This window comes from Phyllostomus discolor, chromosome 7, assembly GCF_004126475.2.
Source record: "Phyllostomus discolor isolate MPI-MPIP mPhyDis1 chromosome 7, mPhyDis1.pri.v3, whole genome shotgun sequence".
Lineage (NCBI taxonomy): Eukaryota > Metazoa > Chordata > Mammalia > Chiroptera > Phyllostomidae > Phyllostomus > Phyllostomus discolor.
The window spans coordinates 61,026,625-61,044,934 of NC_040909.2; positions in this window are offsets into that span (position 1 = coordinate 61,026,625).

Genomic DNA, 18,310 nt, shown 5'->3' on the forward strand with positions numbered 1-18,310 from the left:
AAGTGTCTTAGAGGAGGCCTCTTCATATCCATCTAGTTTGGGGCTCTGTGCTTCCTGGATTTGTATGTCTGTTTCCTTCCCCAAATTAGGGAAGTTTTTTTTCATTATTTTTTCAAATAGATTTACAATATCTTACTCTTTCAGTTCTCCTTCTGCCACCCCTATGATGTGAATGTTGGACCTCTTGAGTTCCAGAGGCTGCTTATACTTTTCTCTTTATTTAGATTCTTTTTTTCTTGTTGTTCTGATTGTTTGTTTTTTTACTTGCTTATGTTCTAAATCAGTGATTTTCTTCTCAGCTTCATCCACTCTAGGCTGTTTCCTTGTAAATTCCCTTTACTTCATTTAGTGTATCCTTTGTTTTTGACTGAATCTTTTTTTATGCTGTTGAGGTCTTCAGTAAGTTCCTCAAGCATCCTTATAACCAGTGTTTTGCACTCTGCATCTGATAGATTGCTTACCTCCATTTTGTTTAGTTGTTTTCCTGGAGTTTTGATCTGTTCTTTCATTTGGAACACGTTTCTTTGTCTCCCCATTTTGGCAGCCTCCCTGTGTTTGTTTCTATGTGTTAGGTAGAGCTGCTTAACTCTGTGCCTTTGTAGTGTGGCCTAATATAGTAGGTGTCCTGTAGGGCCCAGTGACACAGCCTCCCCTATCATCTAAACTGTGTACTCAGGGTGCATCCTTCATGTAGGCTGAGTATACATTCCTCTTATAGTTGAGGCTTGATTGCTGTTGGCAGGTCAATGGAAGTGATTTACCCAGGCCAGTCAGCTGCAAGGATTGGCTGTGACCATTGTCTACCAACCTCTGCTCCCCATGGAGGATCAGTTATACAGGGGCAAGGTAGTGATGCTCTGACATGGTCTGTAGCTGTCTACTGCATGTGCAGGCTCTGGGGCTTCCCAGGTGGTATAGGCCAAGGTCATCCCCCACCTGTTTTGCCCAGGGCCACCCTGCCTGAGCTATATAGCAATCCAAGATGGCTGCTACTTGTGCTGGGCTTGGAGATTCCCAGTTGAAGCAAAGCTCTGAACCTAGTTTGGCTGCCGATAATGCTGGGTCTGGGGTTCACTGAGGCCAGCATTGATTGTTTGAGAAGATGTAAGAAGTTGTGAAATGTGAGCCAAGACCAGTCATTCATATGGGAAAGCAGCTTCGGTGGGCCCATAAGTTGGGTGGGCTGGAGTCTCTGGGAATCTCTAAGGTGGGTCAAACATTGTTAGCTAGGTTGATGGAGTCTCAGATATGGCATCAGCTTTCCTGCTCAGTCTGGATGCATGTGGTTTCTTTAATTCCATAATTTTAAGACTTCTATTTAACTCGATTTCTGACAGTTATGAGTGATGGTTGTTCAATATTTTAGCTATAATTTTGATGTAGCTGTACCAAGAGGTGAGCCATCTCTGTCTATGATGTCATCTTGACTGGAAGTCAATGAACTGTACCTCAATAATGATGTTTTAAAAAGAACGGGAATGATGACTTCCAAGCTGAAACCAAAAGTGATCCATCATGACAAGAGTTTTTGTGGACAAATACTTGACACAGGATGATGTGATATCTTGTTGAGTGAAGAAGGCAGTCTACAAAACAATGTGTGTGAACCTATTTAAAATTACTTTTATATACATAGAAACATACATATATATATATATATATATATATTGATAACTGTTGAAAGTGATTATTCTTTTTGATTGGTTATGGGTTTTTTTAAATATATTTTATTGATTATGCTATTACAGTTGTCCCATTATCCTCCTTTATTCCTTTCCACCCTGTACACCCTCTCCCACACACATTCCCCCCTTTAGTTCATGTCCATGTGTCATAGGTTCTTTAGCTTCTACATTTCCCATACTATTCTTGCCCTCCCCTGTCTATTTTCTACCTACCATCTATGCTACTTATTCTCTGTGCCTTTTTCCCCTCTCTCCTCTTCCCATTCCCCTGTTGCTAACCCTCCATGTGATCTCCATTTCTGTGGATCTGTTCCTGTTCCAGTTGTTTGCTTAGTTTCTTTTGGTTTTTGTTTTAGGTGTGGTTGTTCATAATTGCGAATTTGCTGTCATTTTACTATACATGTTTTTTATCTTCTTTTTCTTAGATAAGTCCCTTTAACATTTCATAAAATAAGGGCTTGGTGATGATGAACTCCTTGAACTTGACTTTATCTGAGAAGCACTTTATCTGCCCTTCCATTCTAAATGAAAACTTTGCTGGATAGAGCAATCTGGGATATAGGTCCTTGCCTTTCATGACTTGGAATACTTCTTTCCAGCCCCTTCTGGACTGTAAGGTTTCTTTTGAGAAATCAGCTGACAGTCTGATGGGAACTCCTTTGTAGGTTACTGTCCCCATATCTCTTGCTGTTTCTAGGATTCTCTCCTTCATTTTTACCTTGGCTAATGTAATTATGATGTGCCTTGGTGTGTTCCTTCTTGGGTCCAACTTCTTTGGGACTCTCTGAGCTTCCTGGACTTCCTGGAAGTCTATTCCCTTTGCCAGCTTGGGGAAGTTCTCCTTTATTATTTGTTCAAATAAGTTTGCCACTGATTGCTCTTCCTCTTCTCCTTCTGGTACCCTTATAATTCAGATGTTGGATTGTTTAAAGATGTCCTGGAGGTTCCTAAGGCTCCCCTCATTTTTTGAATTATTATGTCTTTATTCTTTTCTGGTTGTATTTCTTTTCTTCCGTCTGGTCCACTCCATTGATGTGAGACCCAGCTTTCATTCCATCACTATTAGTTCCTGTGCATTTTTCTTCATTTCACTTATTGTAGCCTTCATTTTTTCATCTAATTTGCGACCAAAATCAACCAGTTCTGTGAGCATCCTGATCACCAGTGCTTTGAACTGTGCATCTGATTGGTTGGCTATCTCTTGGTTGCTTAAAAAAACTGGTTGCGCAGCTTTCAATTCTGTTTGAGCCATCTTCCCCCCCCTTTGGGTAGCACCTGTTACGTATGAGGGGAGGAGCCTTAGGTGTTCACCAGGGCAGGGCGACCCAGTTGCTGGGTTGTGACACTGTATGTGGGGGTGGGGTCCGAGAGGGAACAATGGTGCTTACTCTGCTCTCATGGGACCTCAGTTCCTTCTGCTGCTTCCCCCTGAGCAAACTGGGCCCCTCTGGTGCCAATTCCCATGTGGGTGGGCTTGTGCATGCCATGGGACTTTCTAAGGACCTCTCCTGTGAGGCTGGGAGTCTCTCCCTGTGCCTCAACCTCTACAGGTGTTTTCAATCAGTGCCCCAAGGCTCTATTTCCCAGCATTGTGATCCTGGGTTGCTCGCAGTGCCTTGCTTCACAATTGCCTCCTCTGGGTCTTCCGGTTGCCACCCCTTGGCCAGGGTCTGCCAGCTGCCACTTGCATGCTTAGGCTCAGGGTCCACCCACTGTGGTCTGGTGCACCCCGGTGGCCTTAGACACCCAGTCCCAACACTCTCACCTCTCTGGTAGGGCCCCGCTGCCCCACCCCCAGCTGCCCCATCCCTGGCTGCCCAACTCCGCCCCTCCAGCCGGTCTGGATGGACGTGTCTATTTTAACTTCTTGGTTGTCCGACTTCCATTCAGATCAATTTTCTGTCAGTTCTGGTTGTTATTCTGTTTCTAAATTGTTGTTGTCTCTAACTTGAATGTGCGAAGAGGCACAGTGTGTCTACCTATGTTTCCTTTTTGGCTGGAAATCCTTAAAATTTCTTTTAATCCAGAAGTTCCCAAGCTTATTTGATGATAGAATTTATTCTTTTTACAGATAGTACTTTTATTTTATTTTTAATTTTAATATATTGTATTGATTATGCTATTACAGTTGTCCCATTTTTCCCCTTTATTCCTCTCCACCCTGCACACCTCCTCCCACCATCATTTCCCCATCTTAGTTCTTGTCCATGGGTCATACATGTAAATTCATTGGCTTCTCCATTTCCCATACTATTCTTAACCTCCTCCTGTCTATTTTGTCCCTAGCACTTATGCTTTTTATTCCCTATATCTTTTCCCCTATTCTTCTCCTTCCCCCACTGATAACCCTCCATGTGATCTTTATTTCTATGAATCTGTTCCTGTTCTAGTTGTTTAGTTAGTTCATTTCTTTTTGTTTTTTCTTAGGTTTGGTTGTTGATAGTTGTTTGTTGTCATTTTACTGTTCAAATTTTTGATCTTCTTTTTCTTAGATAAGCTCCTTTAGCATTTCATATAATAAGGGCTTGGTGTTGATGAACTCATTTAACTTCACCTTATTGGTAAGCACTTTATCTGCCCTTTCATTTTAAAAGATAGCTTTGGCTCTGGTTGGTGTGGCTCAGTGGATTGAGCACCAGACTGTGAAGCAAAGGGGTGCCAGTTCGATTCCAGTCCGGGCACATACCTGGTTTGTGGGTTAGGTCCCCAGTGCAGGGCACATGAGAGGCAACCTCACTCCGATGTTTCCCTCTCTTTCTCCCTCCCTTCCCCTCTCTCTAACAATATATAAGTCTTTAAAAAATGATAGCTTTGCTGAATAGAGTAATAATGGATGTAGGTCCTTGCCTTTCATGACTTTGAATACTTCTTTCCAGCCCCTTCTTGTCTGTAAGGTTTCTTTTGAGAAATTGACTGATAGTCTTATGGGAACTCCTTTGTAGATAACTCTCTTTTCTCTTGCTATTTTTAAGATTCTCTCCTTATCTTTCATCTTGGGTAATGTAATTATGATGTGCCTTGCTGTGTGATTCCTTGGGTCCAATTTCTTTGGGACCATCTGAGCTTCCTGGACTTCCTGGAAGTCTATTTCCTTTGCCAGATTGGGGAAGTTCTCCTTCATTATGTTTTAAAATCAGTTTTTAATTTCTTGCTCTTCCTGTTCTCCTTCTAGTACCCTAATAATTCGAATGTTGGAACTTTCAATGTTGTCCTGGAGGTTTCTAAGCCTCCCATCATTTTTTTTAATTCTTATTTCTTCATTCTGTTCTGGTTGAATGTTTATTTCTTCCCTCTGGTCCAAACCATTGATGTGAGTCCCAGTTTCCTTCCCTCCAGTGCTCATTCCCTGTATATTTTCCTTTATTTCACTTATCATAACCTTCACTCCTTCCTCTATTTTGTGACTATACTCAACCATTTCTGTGAGCATCCTGATTAACAGTGTTTTGAATTCTGCATCTGATAGGTTGGCTATCTCTTCATCATTTGGTTGTATTTTTTCTGGATTCTTGATCTGTTCTTCATTTAGCCATATTTTTTTTTGTCTCGGTGCACCTGTTACATAGTAAGGGGTGTAGCCTTAGGTATTCTCCAGTGTGGGACAACCCAGGTCACAGTGTTGTGGCACTATATGTGGGGTAGGGGTTCAAGAGGGTACAATGCCACTTGTCCAGCTCTTGGCAGGCTTTCAGTCATTTCCTTCACTACCCACAAGCAAATTGGGCCCTTCTGGTGCTGATTCCATGGTGGGTGGTTTTGTGTACATTCTAGGACCCTGTGGGTCTCTCCAATGAACTCTCCTTTGAGGCTGGGAGTTTCTTCTGCTACCCCAACCCTACAAATTTGTTCACGTAGAGGTTTTGAGGCTTTATTTCCCTGTGCTGGAACCCTGGGTCGGGTAGTCTGTCTCGCTCCAGTTGTTTCTCCTCATTTATCTGCACGCAAATGTGGAACCTCAGCCTGCCAGCTACCACCATGCTGTGAGTCCTCTCCATCCTGGCTGCCCATCTCTGCCTCTCCTACCAATCTGGATGAATGTTTCTTCTTTAACTCGTTGTTGTCCAACTTCCATACAGTTCAATTTTCTGGCAGTTCTCATGTTTATTTGTGTTTTAATTTGTTGTTGTTTGTCTTTTGGTTGTGCAAAGAGGCAAATTGTATCTACCTATGTCTCCATCTTGGTTAGAAGTCCAGACAGTACTTTTAAACATTTTGCAGAAGTAGAGTTTCCGAAGAACACTTTTGAGGTACAGAATTTTCCCTACATTTGTATTATTTTATATCTGAGTTTGTTTTATACACTCAGGATCATATAATATATTTACTATTGTAATTCACTTTTTTTGAGTTACCACAATGCTATTGAATATCCTTCAAAACCAGGGGTCAACAAATTTTTTTTGGAAAGGGTCATATGTTTTTGAGACCACATGGTATCTATCACAACTACTCAGCTCTACCATTGTAGTGTAAAAGCTGCCATAGGTAGCTGTTAATATGTAATGAACAGGCATGATGACTACACTGAGATTAGTTAATGGGCTAATATATTTGCCAATCTCTGTCCTAAACCAAAATGACCACATAGTACTCTATTATATAAACATATGTACCATCATTGCCATTTTATAAATCTTGCTATATGTACATATAGAAAGCTATGTATGCTATATACAATAGCTTAATTGTTATCATAGTCAGTCAGTCAGAGTGCCTGAATCTCCCCATTGGTCAAGGTGGAGCAGGGGGAGTTCTTACACTGAGCACACCAAAAACTGGAGAGATGAATGGACAGGACCCAAGCACGCCAAAATCTAGCAAGATAATTGGATAGAAAATAGAGCCATCCCCTCCCTATCCCCATAAAAACCTCTGCATATTTGAGCAGGAAGGGGTGGGGTGGTCTTTGAGACAGGAATTTACCATTGTCCCAGGTCTTGGCACCCGAATAAACATCTTTTCTTTTGCAGCAACACCTGCCTCATGAGCCTGACTTTTCACAAACTAGATATAACAAATACCTAAGCCATAATCACTTCTGGGTGGGCATTTGAAGTGTTTCCAATTTGGGACTTCTATAGCAATACTATTATGAGCATGATGCCTGATCGTCATTACTTTATTACTACCTTTTTACAATGGTTATATTGTTTTTTTTCTTATTGTTTCTATAACAAACGACCATGCATTTGGTAGCTTAAATAACACAAATTTATTATTGTATGGTTTTGCAGTTCAGAAATCTAAAGTCTAAATAGACACAAATCTCACTGGGCTAAAATCAAGGTGTCGGCAGGGCTGTGTTCCTTTGAGGAGGCTCCAGAGAATCTATCTCCTGGCCTTTTCCATCTTCTAGAGGCACCTGTGTTTTTGGCATATGACTTCTCCCTGAATCTTGAAAGCCAGCATCCCTGCATCTCTCTGGTTATTCTTCCATAGTCACACCTCCCTCTCTCTCTCTCTCTCTCTCTCTCTCTCTCTCTCTCTCTCTCTCTCACCCATATGAAAATTTTTTTTGGATTTTAAGGATTCATGTCATTAGATTGGGCCTACCCAGATGACTCAAGACATTTACCCCTGTCAGGGTTCTTAATTTAATCATATTTGTCTTTTACCGGGTAACATACTGAGAGGTTCTGAGGATAAGGATGAGAACATCCTGGGGCCTATTATTTTGCCTACCACACTGGTTCTCTGAGCCAATCAGCAAGCACATACCCTAGTTTGTAGGAAAGTTGAGCTCCCAAATTTTGCCAATTTTGTGTTTCAATCTCTAAAACAATATTAGAAAGCGCAGTAACATACTTATTTGGCTAACATGGATCAACTTTACAATAGATAGCCTTGTAGTGAAAACGTATATCAAAGTATCATTTTCCTTTTTAATTAATGAAACAAAACCCAGGCCACTCAGGTTAGTGTAAGCTGCCAGCTATGTAGAGTTTTAACTGAAGGTATTTGTGTTGTTGTTTATATCTTGCCTAATGCATATTCTAACAGTAGTTCCTTTATATCTCCTCTTTTTACCAGACAAGCTGTTTTGCACTCTTTGCCTTGCCATCACACATCATTTTTCATACTGTTATTTTGTGGGAGACTCATATACAGATTTCTGTTTGGACTCTAACATGATAAAAACACATGGGACAGAAACACACAGCATAGAAGTATCTTCCATTCTGAGACCACAGGCCCGAACAACACAATATTTTAGTCTTTTAAAAAAATTCTCACCCAAGGATATGTTTATTAATTTTAGAGAGAGAGAGAGAGGAAGGGAGAGAAAGGAAGAGAGAGAAACATCAATGTGAGAGAGAAACATTGATGGGTTGCCTCCTGTATGTGTCCTGACTGGGTGTTGAACTCACAACCTGGGAGTGTACCTTGACCAAGAATCGAACCTGTGACTTTTTGGTGTATGGGACAATGCTCCAACCAAATGAGCTACCTGGCCAGGGCTATTTTAGTATTTTTGAAGTTATTTCCAAGGTAGGGGGAAAAAGGGCAGAATTTCATATGTAAGGACTAATTTTCAAAAAGGTCTGTAGGATCTTTAGAACACTGTTGGTTACAGACTCTCTTCATCCAAGATCACTCTAAAAATACAGAAGAACAAACAGAAGTACATTCAGAAAACACTGCCTGGCCTACTGGGGCAGTGAGGGATCTCATAGGAGTCTGAGATAAAGAAGACTGTGGGTGGGTGAAAAGAGGGGATGCAATGGAGTGGAACATGGAAGAAAGCCAATACTGGTTTTGAAGAATGCCAAACAAGGAATTCTGAGACTCCAGGATTCATAATCAACAGTTGGGAAGATTCTGAATGCAGATTCCAAGGCCCTGTCCACTAGAGGTTTCAACTTAGCAGGTGGGAGGTAGGGACATACAGTAGAATTTTTTTTTAAATGTTCACAGCTGATGCTGATACAGTTATTTCAAGGATCTTATTCATGTATTTATTTATTCATGTATTCACTAGAGATTTATTGAACATTTAGACAATACCCCAGGAACTTCAATATAGAGATTCATAAAATACATATTCCCAGCCTTCACTCCTATCCCACCAAATGAAAATACACAGGAACAAAATTCTAGAACTCAGCATTTTGAAAAGTCTCTTTAGGTAGCCTTTGGAAACCCTGGGCTAAATGGCCCTCTACACAGACTGTTGCCCATGAACCTCTGTACCTCCTGGCTGATCTAGAGAGGGGCTAGCCAGTTTGGATTCTGGTTAGATTCCTATTCTCCCATCCAGTAGTGACGCTCTTTCCTCAGTGTTGTTTACTTGTGCAAACTTGAGCCAGGTGAACAGACAAACCACCCAGGTCCCTGTGGTTAAGAAGAACCATATGTAGACAAGAACCAAGGTAATGTTTATAGTTATCCTACTCTACCACAGTCTGATTCTGTGGACTTGGATAACTCGCTTCCTTAGGCACTGCCTGACCTTCACATTGTGCCCACAGAAAGCCCTAAGGTTTCTAAGATAGGTGGGAGGGACAAATACAGTATATGTGAATATATTAATTATTTACTTATTTATACATTTTCTCTATTGTCAGATAAACCCCACAGTGGCAGTGACCTTTTTGGTTTTGTTTCCTTCTGTATTTTCAATTTGTAGAATAGTCCTGGCCCTTAATAGTCTCTCAGTATTTTTAGAATAAATTAATTTCTGAAAACACATTGGATCTATATTAAAGTTTTACCAAAGTTTATATTATAAAATATTAATTTGAAAACCTTGTAACTATAGGAGTATTTTCCAAGCCCAAGGCCATAGCTAGTATCCATCAGAATTACCCAAGGGCTTGAAATACAGATTCCTGAGTTGGATCCTGAAGGTATTGATTGACCTAGCCCATTTTTGATGTATTCATGATTATTACTGTTATTGTTGTGGTTATTTTTTATTATTATAGTGGTGGCTGTTTTGAATTGCATTTTTTAAACGCACTTGACTTGGTGATTCCAAAGTCCCTCCTTTCTCTGATGTCGTAGAAGATGGTTCCCTGAGAAGAGAAATATAATGCCAAGACTTCTCTGAAGCAGCTTTGAGATCCTTTCCCTTTGACGTTTGGTTGTCTTCTCAAAGTGTTGTTCATACACCTGAGAGGATTTTGCTTCCTTGATTTAGGGCTTGGGGGGAAAATCCCCTAAAGTAGTTTTCACTGCTTTGTGATAAAAGAAAAAGGTGAGAAGAAGGAGCGGGTGCTCTGCATTCCTCTTGGTGTTCTTGGATTCCTCAGGGATAGTAGAAGCTCTTGTTTATAAAAATATCACAGGTGTACTCTTTCCCTGTGGCAGGCACCAATGGATTAGGCAATGAAGAAGGCTGACAGATTTTCTTCTCACACAGGGTTTAGGCTCTAGCTAAGGAGACAAATATTAAAGAATGGCACACACCATTTAAACTACTATCATGAGTAGGTGGGACACAGAGGGTTTTTAAGGCAGTGGAACTACTCTGTGTGATACTATAAGGGTGGGTACATGTAATTATGCATTTGTCCAAACCCATAGAATAAACAATACCAAGAGTGAACCTAATGTAAACTATGGACTTTGAGTGACAATGATGTTGTCTGTGTAGGTTCATTGATTGTGATGAATGTACCCTCTGGAGGGAAATATTGATAGTGGGAGAGGTTGTACTTGTGTGGGGACTTGGGGGTACAGGGGCAATCTCTGTTTTTACTGCTCTGTTCTGCTGTGAGCTTAAAACTTCTTTTAGGAAGTCTTTATAAATTTATTAAATTACTATCATGGCCAATTCTTTCCTTGGGAACATAGCAATTATAAGGAAAGAATTAACTATTTATCATTAGTGTTTCTTGTATGAGCTGCATTATAGCATAGGCAAAGAGAAAACTTGAAAAGGGAAAGTTCTTTATGAAATAATTCTTACTAATAATGGGAAAGGAATGATAGAACCTACAAATCTCCATTGTATTATCTATTTATATAAAACAGAATTTATATAATAATATTATCATAAAACAATAATTAAAACAGGCCACACTCATCAGTGAATGGAACCCTTAAAGGGAAATTTCAGAGGGGAACTTCTCAATGAAGAGTTCAGGCCATTACATCCCTACTGTTACCTGAAATTGATTGTCTCAGAGTTCTGGAGGCTAGAAGTCTGAAATCCAGCATGGCTGCATTCCCTCCAGAGGACTCTAGGAGACAATCTATTCCTTACCTCTTCCAGCTTCTGGTTGTTCTTCTGGAGTTCCAGGGCTTGTGGACTTATCACTCCAGTCTCTGCCCCTATCTTCACAGAGCCTCTGTGGGACCATCCCCAAACTTTCTATCTCTGTTTCATTGAATACATATAATTGTATTTAGAATCCACTCAGATAATTTAGGATAAGTTCTTAAATTTTTTAAATTAATCATGTATTTTGCCATATAAGGTAATTTTCATAGGCTCCAGGGATTAGATGTGGACATATCTTTTTGGTGAGCCACCATTCATTCTGCCACATGCATCTTCTGATGGAATGTGATACAAAGCATACAGCATCACTTACAACGATTTCTTGCCATAAAAATTATAACTGAGTTTAATAAAGCCTGTAGAGCTTATGATCATTTGTAGGAAATATGGGGTATGTTGAAAGAAGTGAAATGATGAGGCTATGCCAAAATATGGAACAACTGACATGATTGCCATATAAATGAATGGCATTTTAAAAAGTAAAGGGGGACTGTTCTGAAGTAAAAAAGATTTAAAGGAGTAATAACTGTAATAAATTAAGAATATAACTTGTAGCCCTTTTTGGGATCCTAATTAGACTAGAGCATCTCTAAAAAGACATACTTGGACAATTGAGGGAATTGATTTTGGAGTGAGTATTGAATGATCCAAAGCACTAAAATGAATTTACTTACCTGTGGCAATGGCATCAAAGTTGTGTCAGGCACCTCTGTGTCCTGGATCCAGTTCCTCTGTCCAGCATTGATGCCAGCGATTGCTGTTGTATCCAGAGTTGTTCAGGTAAAACATGAAGGCATCCCCTGCCCCTGCCAACTGTACCATTGGTATCTCACTTTCTGTCTAGGCTGCTCAATTGTCTCCTGTAGGACACCTGTGGGATGTGGGACTTTTTCGGCCATTCTGAAGCATCCCACTGCAAACTTGGAGAGTAAGAGAGTTCAGTCCCACGTCATGAAGCATCCTTGACCACAATATGGGAACAGTGGATAATACTCTCCATTTGGGTCATTCAATACACAGTTTGAATCAAATTCTGTAGCTCCACAGAAGATTCTCAACAAAATCAAATCCCAGTGACCACAGAGCCAACCCTCTGATAATGCATCCTTGGCTGGATTTTCTCTCCTTCCTTGTTTTACTCTTCACAACCCCATTCTTCCTTGGGGTCACTTTCGAAAATAGACATGCACACAATCCCTTGTTTCAGGCTCTGCATTTGGGGGAACCCAGGCTGAGGCTCTAATTATAAAAGAAACTGATTAAGACTTGCATATTGAAGTATGTAGAGATGAAATGATGTGATGCCTGGGTTTTGCTTTAAATATTTCACCAAATAGAAGAAGAAAGAGGTAAATAAAGCAAATGTAATAAAATTATGATGACTGTTGCATCTGAATGTTGAGATATGGGAGAATATTCTTGAGCATTTTAAAAGTTGTTCTAACAAAAATTTAAAAAGTTAAAATTATTACAAGGGCTGTGGGGTAGAAGAACATAGTGTTTTGAGAGTATATACAGATTGTACACTGAAAGTGCAGATTGGAAGGTGCAAAAAGGCTTTTCTGATGAAGTCGCTTTTAAACTGTGGTTTAAAAAACACAAGAGGAGTCTTCAGATTCTTTCTCCCAAGGCACTTAAAGCATCTTGGTGAATCTGATCACTGTTTCAGGATCCCTTCTGGAATCTTAGCACACAAAATCTGTTACCCATGTAACTTGTAGAGACCGCCTTTCTTTTTAGCACTTACTTTTGCCAAATAGTCCATTTTCCCTGTAAATGGTAAATCATTTTGTGTGAAATACCAGGTGGGGCAAAAGTAGATTTGCAGTTGTGAGTATGCAAAACACAGTTTATTCTTGTATTATTATTTATTAATTATTATATTATTTTATAGGAACAATTGTAAACTTACTTCTGCTGTACCTTTTATATTTATTCACTTGTAGCCACCTACTGTGTCTCCAAGTGACTCTGAAACATGATTCTTTTCTTTGTTGGGAATGGTAGGGAGGAAATAGGAGCACTATCTTGGGGGTCCAATGTGGAATGAACTGCCTGGTGAACTAAACAGAATAACTGCTTTCATCGGGTATTGGGGAAACCGTATTGCTTAGATCTGTTTAATGTCAATGAATCGATGCCAGGTACTCTGTGCTGTCATTTTTGTGCCATAAGTAGGCTGTTGGGAGAAGCATTTTCCTGTTAGAACGCATTCATCCTATACTTTCAACAGCTGTGTCACTGACCAGGTTAGGAGAATGCATTTTACCTATAATTTCAGCAAATAAACAGCCAACTCATTCTTTTTGAATTTGCTTTGCTTTATAATGCCACTTTTACAGTTGATTCCTCCACTGATATTAACTTTTAATTCCCAGTGTTTACTGATATATATCAATACTGTTAGGTGATAGCACCTTGCACATTTAACTCACTTTATGTATCTCAAAAGCACTTTTATAACTATATCAATTTAGACCTCATCACAACTTTGGGATGTTTCCTCTCTTCTTTTCCTTTCCTTTCCTTTTTTTTTACTTTTGTTTTCTCTTTCTTTTTTCTCTTTGATTCTATCTCCTGTCTTCCTTACCTCCCCTCCCCTTTTTTCTTTTCATCCTATTGTTTCTTATCCCTTCTCTCTTTTCTTTTCTTCCCCTTCCTACTTTTTTAAATTGAAGATTAGTTTGCACATTTAATAGCTTGAGTTCAATGCCCAGTTTAATAATTTCCTATCTGTGTACCTTATTTAAGTTAGTTGAGCTCTAAACTTAAATTTTCCCATTTATAAACTGGGCATAATAATAGTACACATTAGCAATGAGGTAAGTACTTATATGTGTATCAGGCTCAGTCTCTGGCAGATGGAAGATAATCAAAACTATTTTCTATTATTGTTATTACTTATTACTCTTTTTAGGTGCAGCAGTCACTATGACCGATGTGATTATCAAATGCATGGAGTTTATGATGGAACTATTGAGAAAACTGAGGTATGCAGCTAGGAATTGACAGAGCCAGGGTTTAAGGTCAGACCTGATTGTTTTCAGGGTTAAGAGTTTTCCTCATTACTTAGCTTGATGTTTTAGATCAAATTATAAACTGGTGGGGATCCTTTGTGTTCTTAGGAAGGAGTTCTAGAATTCCTGATAATTGTATGTTATTATAACTTATATATGAAGTTGAAGAAACTTCTAATTACCTGTGTTCAACAAACTTAAAAGGAGTCTGGAGGGTTTGCTGGAAATAAATGATAAAAATTTATTCAATGGTCTTACGGTTTGCAAAACTACAACTAAGTGTTCTGAAGAAGAGAGTAAAATATGAGTTTTTACAGTAAAAAGTACATTCTTGAGAAGAATAAGTCCTACATTCTTAGTAGTATCTTGATTGGTCCAAGATGGTAATCCTCTAGATAAGCAGAGGTCTGAATAATTGATGTTAGGAAGCCTGTATACATGGGCAGCCTTTTCTTGGTCTTTCAGAGAGCAACCAGAGGGTTGTGTGGAGGTCTGATGCATATCTAGGCATTGATGCAGCACTAGGAAGGTCAAAAGTTTAGTTTCCCAGGATAACTCAAACAAAAATAGAATTGTTTCCTCATACCTACTTTATTTTAGTAATTTAGCAGCTTCATCATAGTGACTCCATTTTATTTCTTTTCTCTATTCCTGACCTGATATGGAGAACTTGTTACTATATAGGTCATGTTCTTGCCTTCCAGGAGTTTGGTTCCTAAGAAAGAATAATTAAGTTGTATTTTGATAATTAAATACAATTCTATACTTGTCTTAGGTACCTGCTATTTTCTGGAAAACCGGCTCAAAATAATGTTTTTCCAAGATTATGAAACACAAGATATTTGGACAAAAAAATCCATAATTTCACCTGATTTATTCTTGCCTGAATGAATTGGTGAATTTCTCTTGTCTTCAACAGGAAAAATGAATGGGACAATTAAAAATTATACAATTTCCTGATGATTTCTTGAATAATGGCAACCATTTAGCATGATTCATAACTCAAATTTGGTTTTGTTCCATAGCTGTACTTCCACTTGCTGCTTTGCATTATGCCTCTGGGTTATGGGGTATATGGCTCTGTGAAATAATAGAAAAATATATACAGGGTGGGATAAAAGTAGGTATGCCATTGTTTATATGGAAAATGATACAATAATTAATAAATAATACCAGAATAAACTGAATTTTAAGTACTCAAACTGTAAACCTACCTTTGACACATTCTGTATATTGGCATCTGTCCTGAGTTCCTGGCACAGACCTCCTAAATTCCTTGGAATATCCTGAATGATAGGAATGTCTTTTGTTCCAGTGAGGTGATAGCTTCAGGATGGGGGCTTCCAAAAAGAAACATGCATGATGAAAACTTCAAAGTGTCAGCCTCACTCCCATCTTCTGGGAAAGGGAGAGGGGCTGGAAATTGGGGCAATCATGGCTACATGATGAAACCTCCATACAAATCCCAATAGTAGAGTATTCAAAGAACTTCCGGGTTGGTGAACATATCCACATGCTGGAGGGTGACACAGCTCATCTCTATGGGGATGGATGCTCCTGGGCTCAGGACCCATCTGGATCTCCCTTTATGCATCTGTTCACGTGATTGTCCATCTGTACCCTTTATCATATTTCTTGTTTTATTGAAAACCAGTAACTGTAAGTACTTCCCAGAGTTCTGTAAGTTCTAACAAATGATCAAACTCAAGAAGGGATCATGGGAACCTCCTATTCACAGTCAGTCTGTCAGAAGTATGGGTGACAACCTAGAACTTAAGACCAGCATCTGAAGTGGGTGGAGGTCTTGTGAGGCTGGACCCTTAACTTGTGGGGTCTGCACTAATATCAGTTTAATATCAGAATTCATTGAAATAGGACACCCAGCTCATGTCACAGAGAATTGTTTGGTGAAGGGAAACTCTCACACACCTGGTGTCAGAAGTATTGTGAGTATGAGTAGAAGACAGTCATCCATAGCATTTTTCCATGGCCATGTTAACACTGGTTGCACTATACAAATGGAGATTCATACATACTAGACAGTATTTACTTAAACTTTTTTGCCCACATCTAGTGTAACATAGTAATTAAGAATGGGAAGATTAGAGCTATGAAGACCCATTCCTTATGCTTAACTGGCTGTGAGATCTTTCTAAGCCTCTCTTTAACATCTACAAAATAAAAAATGGAAATGACTTTACGGTGTTATTATGAGAAAATTCACACAAAACATTTTTGATAGGGTTTCGTATATATGAAGAAGTCATTATTATTCATTTGTTTCTTAAATGGGTTTTGAATACCTAGTATGTACCGCTCATGGACTAAGTGCTGGAGATGCAAAGGTGAACCCTGTTTAATTTAACCTCAAGGATTTTGAAACCAGAAAAGGCATCAGAGCTTGTGCCACCTGTCACTTGCTAAACCCAATAAGCAGAGACAGGGATTGAATCTCTATCAGCTATTGGTGCTTTATTCAGATGGAGGAAGATCTGAGACGATGGTGGGTTCGAGTCCTAAAAAAAACATTTTACATTTTCTTTCCAGGCCAACATTTTTATAGCAGGAAATAAACAAGGTGAGGTGAAGGGTTTTGAAATTCAGGGAGAATTTGGTGACAGAAACTGCAGTGTTCTTGTTCGGGGCAGTTAGTTGTTCCCAGGGGTTGGTTGTCATCTGTCTCTCCCTGGAACACACAGGCCTGGATGCCTCCACTTGTCCCCAGGTGGTAATCTTTAGCAGTGCCCCAGGAGGTCGGCTGTCTTTCCCAGGAGCCAGGATGGGCCTTATCTCTAGTTTCTGAAATAAAAGCTTTAACATATGTATTACTTACTAGGCCTATAACTATTTCCCTTAAACTAGAATTTTCCAACTCTTGAGTCCCCTGCAACTTCACAAAATATTGTAAAAATATTTTTAAATACCAAGGCAAAATTATGGTAACAAATGATTTAATGCTCAATGTCTCCTAATCCATGCAGTTGCAGTGATATGTGACAATTGTATAAGTCTGACAAGGCACTTAATTTGGCCCCATATGTAACTGACTTATTTCAAGTCTGTTTCCTTTCCTGTTCCAAGCCTGATGCTTCCATTCATTTTAAAGAATTATCTTTTCAAAGCAACACTTTGCAAAAACTGTATATTAGAACATTATCAAATAACCTAATGCAATTAGAACAAAACGTTGCTGATGTGATCAATTCCCAAACCTCTAGCCTTTGAATATAACACAGAATAATTTATAGTTGAACTCCACTGATTTTTTAAATTAGATTTTATGCTATTTTAGCTGTGTAGAAAATTACATAGCCTCAAGGCACTAAGCAAATATAAGCAACTAAAAAAGAACAAGGATGTAGACCGACATTCTTACCAAAATGTGATCAAATTTGAAATTTCATGCAAACTGGGCAGTCACAAATTGTTATGCTACCATGTAATATCAAATCGATACTGGCCACAAACTGGGTTTGTTAATAATTACAACCACTTACTGCTGTGCGGAGATTAAACAGGGAGGGGAAAAATGGTCATAAAACAGAGACTTGGAGGGGGCATATGCCAGCTTTACTAAAAAAGTTTGAGTTGAGAAATTTTGGTTTAAGGTAAATAGTTATAAGCCTAGCAAGTAATATATATGTTAAAGCTTTTGTTTCAGAAACTACAGATAGATAAGGCCCATCCTGGCTCAGGGGAAAGTAGTTGACCTCCTGGGGCACTGCTAAAGATTACCACCTGGGGACAAGTGGAAGCATCCAGGCCTTTGTGTTCCAGGGAGCAGCAGAGGACCACAGCCCCTGGGAGCAGCTAACTGCCCAGAACAAGAATGTTGCAGTTTCTTTTGCCTAATCCTCCCTGAACTTCAAAACCCCTCACCACACCACTGTTTATTCCTTGCTATAAAAACCTTGGCCTGGAAAGAAAATGTGAGACGGTTCTTTTGGGTGTGAACCCACATCTTCTCAGATCACTGGCCAGCTGTATAAAACACCCATAAAAATTCAATCCCTGTCATTGCTTATTGGGTTTGGTAGTGATGCCCGTGTCTTTTGTGGTTTCAAAACCACATGGTTTTAGTTTCTTTATTTGAAAGAGAGACTACTGGGATATTCTCCTGTGCCTTGGATTTAAAAATCAAAACTAAAATGTCTTGATTAATCTGTGTTGATGCCTCAGTTTCTTTTTAGTGAAAACAAAAAGATCAGTACAACCATTATGGAAAATGGAATGGAATTTTCTCAGAAAACTAAAGATGGACCTGCCTTTTTACCCAGCAATTCCACTGCTAGTGTTATGTCCTAGGAACCCTGAAACACCAATCCAAAAGAACCTATGCACCCCAATGTTCATAGCAGTACAATTTACAATAGCCAAGTGCT